Raw genomic sequence first — 7133 nt, 5'->3', positions numbered from 1 at the left:
TATCAGTAGCTGGAAAAGGAAGTGAAGAGTGAGATTGCAACCCCTGTAGAAAATATAGAATTGTTCACTTTTGACAAGACTAGAGAAGATTGTGAAGAACTTCAGCGAAGTGTAATAAAGGCAGGTGAATACACACCACAATGGCAAATGAAATTCATTATTGAGAAATGCAAGGTAATGTGTACTGTAAGGAAAAAAATTTAACTACTCCTACACATTGCTGTATTCTAAATTAACCATTGTCACTTTAGAAAAAGACACCATTCTGGGTGTCTCAAAACCTCTGCTCAACGTACAGCAGTGTGTTTAAAAAACCAAAACCAAACAATATTAGGATATATAGAGAATGGGATGGAGAATAATACAGAAAATATGTCTTTATATAGAACAATGATATATCCTTACCTAGAATACTTTGTTCAGATCTGGTTACTCTATCTCAGTGGTTCTCAAACTTTTTATTTTCGCTGACAGCCTTGGTGGACCACTTAAAGTCGGAGAACACTTCAATCTCTCTGGTCACTTGATCACAGACCTAAAAGTTGCAATTCTTCAACAAAAAAAACTTCAAAAACAGACTCCAATGAGAGACTGCTGAATTGGAATTAATTTGCAAACTGGACACCATTACATTAGGCTTGAATAAAGACTGGGAGTGGATGTGTCATGACACAAAGTAAAACTGTTTCCCCATGTTTATCTCCCCCCGCTACTGTTCCTCATATGTTCTTGTCAGCTGCTGGAAATGGCCCACCTTGATTATCACTACAAAAGGTTTTTTTTCTTTCCTGCTGGTAATAGCTCACCCTATCTGATCACTCTCGTTACAGTGTGTATGGTAACACCCATTGTTTCATGTTCTCTGTGTATATAAAATCTCCCCACTGTATTTTCCACTGCATGCAGCCGATGAAGTGAGCTGTAGCTCATGAAAACTTATGCTCAAATAAATTTGTTAGTCTGTAAGGTGCCACAAGTACTCCTTTTCTTTTTGTGGATACAGACTAACACGGCTGCTACTCTGAAACCTTTCCAAATGTTGTTTATACTGTTAGCTAACTATTGTAAAGCGCTTTGGATAAAAGCGCTATATAAAAATAGCAATAATTAAAGTTTTTTGTTCTACAAATAAAAGCACACAACTCATATTTTAATATCAATAGTCTTACTTTTTTAATACGATGGATGTGCCCTCTCTCCCCCGCTGCAGCAGCCCCCGAGCTGGAGCTGGGAAGGAGCGGGGGGGGGGGTCTCTCCCCCCCCACAGCAGCCACAGAGCTGAGGCTGGGGAGGAGGGCTGTCTCTCCCTGGCAGACACAGCCCTGGAACTGGGGAAAGTCGCTTCTTTCTCTGGCCACCACAGCCCTGCATGTCCCAAATTCCCTCCACCCACTCGTCCCATCCCACTACTCCCTCCCACCTACCTGCTATATCCCCTAAGGCCACCACCTCACCCTACATGTGTGTCTTTTCCAGGGTCCAGGCACCTAATTAGTGGAGCCACGTGGGTGTGTGGCTGCCCAGTCACACACCTTAGAGGGAACTATCCCCGGACCACCTGAATGGAGCTCTGGTCCGCGGACCACAGCTTTAGAACCTCTGCTCTATCTTAACCCAGTTATAATAGAAATTAAGGGCATTCAGAAATGGATGGTGAAAATGATTACAGGAAAGACTTCCATGAAAAGAGATGGAAAAATTTGGATTGTTTAGAGAAGAGAGAAAACTTCCTCTATAAACTTGTTATTCCATAATTGTCCATTATGGGGTTTCTTGAACCTTCTTTTGCAGCATCTGGTACTGGCTAATGTAAGAGATAGGACCACAAGACAGTCCACTGGTCTGATCCAGTATGACAATTCTGATATTCCTATATTCTACCTACCAAAAATTTCCCCTTCAGTTTCACTTGGCTACAGTATTCTTAATAAGAAAAGGAGTACTTGTGGCACCTTAGAGACTAACCAATTTATTTGAGCATGAGCTTTCGTGAGCTCACGAAAGCTCATGCTCAAATAAATTGGTTAGTCTCTAAGGTGCCACAAGTACTCCTTTTCTTTTTGCGAATACAGACTAACACGGCTGTTCCTCTGAAACCTGTCAGTATTCTTAATGAATTCTTGCCCTAAATTGTTATGTAATTTTTCTGTTCTGCTAAAAGAGCTGCTGTGTGCCACCCTACAAATGGCTGTTTCAATAGTATGCAATATTATTCTTGTGTAAACGGGCTGTGATACAGCTTTATCTTGTTTCAGAGCGGTAGCTGTGTTAGTCTGTATCAGCAAAAAACAAGGAGGAGTCCTTGTGGCACTTTAGAGACTAACAAATTTATTTGGGCATAAGCTTTCGTGGGCCTCTGATGAAGTGGGTTTTAGCCCACGAAAGCTTATGCCCAAATAAATTTGTTAGGCTTTACCTTGGATTTTTGTGTGAGGATCAGGTCATAGTTTGTAAAAACCTTCCTTTTTTGAAATGGGACAGGCTATTGAGAAGATTGTGCCAAAGCAGCTCTAGTATTAGATAGAGTTCTCAGATTTTCTTGACCCTTTCAGTTCGATTTTAGACTTGAGCGTAAGTCAGACTGCATTGGTCTTGGTCAGTGCTTTCCTTCTGACTATGGACATAAACCAACCACACTGACTCTTTTTGCCTTTCGAACCATTGGCTATGAAGTATTGCTGAAGTAATTGCAGACCTTACTATTGATGGGTTGTGTCATACTGAATTGGCTCTATTTCTTTTCTTCTTAGAGGGCACAGAGAATGCTGATAGGCAATTATTCAGTTGCTCCCAGGGTTCTCTTATGTGGCATGCTGTCTTGTCAGTCTTTCTGCTCTGTCTGTGTGGGAGGCTGTGAGGGGCGATCAATGGGAATTAGGTGAAATTAAATGAAAATCCGTGGGAGTTACATGCCTAGACTCTTTTGTAAATCTCACAATGTGCCTATCTACATCTTTAGGTACCTGAGTACCTTTGTAAATCTGTCCCTTAGTTTCTTTGTGTCTGAGTTTCACATCTGTAGAACAGGAATAATAGTACTTCTCTACCTCACAGTGGTGTAAGGAGGATAAATGCATTAATAACTGTGAGATGCTCATATACTGTGGTGATGAGAACCTAAGCTAGATAGTGAACCCAGGCAGTAATATATTTCAGTGTCTGGCTGAGATTGTGCTGAGGAATAGTTGGTTGAGGCTTGATCTGCTTAAGGCAGGAATGATGCTGGTTAGCTGGGGAAAACAACCAGAGGAGGTGACATCAGTTACTTCAGTCAAGGTTGTTTTTTTGTTGTTGTTGATAAGGTTTGTAGCATGGTTATCAGACCAGACCCTCAGCTGATTCGCAGATAATAGCAGTAACCAACATTCCTTTTTTCATCTGTTTGGTGAGGTGGTTCCTTTCAGATATGGCCCTCACCAAAGTTATACATGCCTTTGTAATCTTCAGGATGAACTACTGCAATGTGCTCTACTTGGAGTATGCTTATAAACCACTTGGAAAGTCAGCTAGTGAAGGATGTGCTTGCTGTTTTATTTGATGGTTTGTCATGTATGGAGGTTATTATATCTGTGCTTTGTAGACTTCAGTGGGTCCCTGCTGATTTCTGGGTGCAATGCAAGATTTTGGTTTTGATCTGGAAAGCCTTGTGGTCCTGGTTATCTAAGTAACCACCTCTTATTTAGGTTTCAGAGTAGCAGCCATGTGAATCTGTATTCACAAAAAGAAAAGGAGTACTTGTGGCACCTTAGAGACTAACTAATAAATTTGTTAGTCTCTAACGTGCCACAAGTACTCCCTTTCTTTTTACCTCTTATTTAGTGCTCTAATGCAGAAGTTGAGATTTTCTGGGATGCTTGAACTTACACTTTCTAGATTTATAAGTGTGGTGACTGGTTTCAGGGCCTCTCAGTTGATTCTGGAATTTGCTTCTACCCCTGCTCAAAAGAGCCTGTATTTATTTACATTAGGGCAAGCTACAAAGTATCTCTCCCTCTCTAATAGAATGAGAGCGAAAAGGTTGAAAAAAGGTAGCATTCTGGATGGATGGACAGAAGTTTTTGAGTTTGACATCGTATCAATCTAGGACTGAATTAAAGTATGTAATATAACTTTTTGTTTATATGTCTAGAACAGTGGTTCCCAAACTTGTTCCGCTGCTTCTGCAGGGAAAGCCCCTGGCGGGGTGGGCCGATTTGTTTACCTGCCGCGTCCGCAGGTTTGGCCGATCACGGCTCCCAGTGGCTGCGGTTCTCTGCTCCAGGCCAATGGGAGCTGCTCGAAGTGGTGCGAGCCGAGAGACGTACTGGCCGCCGCTTCCAGCAGCTCCCATTGGCCTGGAGCAGCGAACCGCTGCCACTGGGAGCCACGATCGGCTGAACCTGTGGACGTGGCAGGTAAACAAACCGGCCCGGACCGCCAGGGGCTTTCCCTGCACAAGCGGCGGAACAAGTTTGGGAACCACTGGTGTAGAAGTTCTGATAGGCACGTTATACATTGAAAAATAAATCAGTAAAGAACTTTCAGATCCTCCAACAATGAAGTGTGCTAATAATACTGTAATTCCTCCCATCCAAGGACCCCACAGCACTTCACTGCAGGATTTTTCTAGCACTTGGCAGCCAGAAAGTGAAAATAAAGACTGACTGAACGTATAAAGAAAAAAGTGGAACGGAGTACGTAGTTTTCTGAATTAAAGGTAAGTTAAATGTAATGTTTCAGTTGTAATAATCTGTGTTATAAGTAACGCCGATAGCGCATTTTGTTATATAGAAAAGTATACTTTAAACATGATGACATCCATTTTACTGATGGCTAACTAGCTATCCTTCAGTGATACCCAGAAAATGCCGGTGGTTAGAATGGCATGAAATTATCCCATTACTAAGTAGTTAGATTGTGAAATATTCCATGTAGTAATATATCTACCTGTAATAAAAGGTTACTTTGATCACTGTGACATCCTTATTTGAAGTTTATTTAATTTTAACAGGCATGAGTCCCCCAGAATTCTAGTTCTAGTTTCTGTTAATGTCACTGGGTTATTAATCAATTTACCCTGGTAAGTCTGGTTGTTTTTTCAGTTTTAACAATTCTGGCAGAGATATACTTAAAGGATGCAATTAGAGCCCTCAGTGGTGTCTCTGTATTGTGGGATAGATGCAAGAGCAGTGTCCACACAAGTGGCCAAAAGAGGCCAGAATGTAGGGTATAGCTGGAGGTAGGATAAGAGTGGGGCCATTGCATCCGAAGTTCTGCAGGCAAAGAGACTGGGAATCGCTACAGAGGGTTACAGTAGTTATTTCAGTCCATAAACCTGGTTAACAGACCTTTATTCTATTCTGTTTCTATTCTGTCAAGGTTCTTTCATAATGCTCACGGCCATGGTATCTGAGCACTTTCCAGTGGTGCAACGTGATTAACATTTGTCATGTGTTGTTTGTTCTCTCATCCTCTCCTCAGGGAGCGAAGCATGTGCAGTGGAGTATTTTGTATTGGTAGGGTTTTTTTTAATATTCATTTTGATATATATATATATATTAGGGCTGTTGATTAATTGCAGTTAACTCACGTGTTGAATTCAAAAATTAATCGCTCTTAAAAAATTAATCGCAATTAATCTCATTTTAATTGCACTATTAAACAATGGAATACCAATTGAAATTTATTAAATATTTTGGGATGTTTTTGTACATTTTCAAATATATTAATTTAAATGACAACACAGAATACGAAGCGTACAGTGCTCACTTTATATTATTTTTATTACAAATATTTGCACTGTAAAAATGATAAACAAGAAATCGTATTTTTCAATTCACCTCATACAAGTACTGTAATGCAATCTCTTTTTTGTGAAATTGCAATTTACAAATGTAGATTTTTTTTGTTACATAACTGTGCTCAAAAACAAAACAATGTAAAACTTTAGAGCCTACAAGTCCATTCAGTCCTACTTATTCAGCCAATCGCTAAGACAAACTGGTTTGTTTACATTTACAGGAGATAATGCTGCCCACTTCTTATTTACAATGTCAACTGTAAGTGAGAACAGGCCTTCTCATGGCATTTTTGTAGCTGGCACTGCAAGGTATTTACGTGCCAGATATGCTAACCATTCGTATGCCCCTTCATGCTTCGTCCACCATTCCAGAAGACATGCTTCCACGCTGATGATGCTTGTTAAAAAATAATGCACTAATTAAATTTTGACTAAACTCCGTCAGGAGAATAGTATGTCTCCTTCTCTGTTTACCCGCATTCTGCCATATATTTCATGTTATAGCAGTCTTGGATGTTGACCCAGCGCATGTTCTTCGTTTTAAGAACAATTTCGCTGCAGATTTCACAAAACTCAAAGAAGGTACCAATGTGAGATTTCTAAAGATAGCTACAGCACTTGACCCAAGGTTTAAGAATCTGAGGTGCCTTCCAAAATCTGAGAGAGATTAGGTGTGGAAGTCTTAAAAGGTGCTTTCAGAAGTCTTAAAAGAACAACACTCCGATGTGGAAACTACAGAACCCGAATCACCAAAAAAGAAAATCAACCTTCTGCTGGTGGCAGATGACTCAGATGATGAAAATGAACATGCGCCAGTATGCACTGCTTTGGATCATTATCAAGCAGAACCTATCATCAGCGTGGACGCATATCCTCTGGAACGGTGGTTGAAGACGAAGGGACATATGAATCTTTAGTGCATCTGGCACGTAAATATCTTGTGACACCGTCTACAACAATGCCTGTTTTAACTTTCAGGTGACATTATAAACAAGAAGTGGGCAGCATTATCTCCTGCAAATATAAACAAACTTGTTTGTCTTAGCGATTGGCTGAATAAGTAGGACTGAGTGGACTTGTAGGCTCTAAAGTTTTACATTGTTTTATTTTTGTAAGTTCAACTTTCATGATAAAGAGATTGCATTACAGTACTTGTATGAGGTGAATTGAAAAATACTATTTCTTTAGGTTTTTACAGCACAAATATTTGTAATAAAAATAAATATAAAGTGAGCACTGTAAACTTTGTGTTCTGTTTTGTAATTTAAATCAATATATTTTAAAATATAGAAAACATCCACAAATATTTAAATAAACGGTATTCTATTATTAACAGTGTGATTAATCGTGGTTA

The sequence above is a fragment of the Lepidochelys kempii genome, chromosome 2 (assembly GCF_965140285.1).
Source record: "Lepidochelys kempii isolate rLepKem1 chromosome 2, rLepKem1.hap1, whole genome shotgun sequence".
Lineage (NCBI taxonomy): Eukaryota > Metazoa > Chordata > Testudines > Cheloniidae > Lepidochelys > Lepidochelys kempii.
This window is presented reverse-complemented; position numbering follows the sequence as displayed.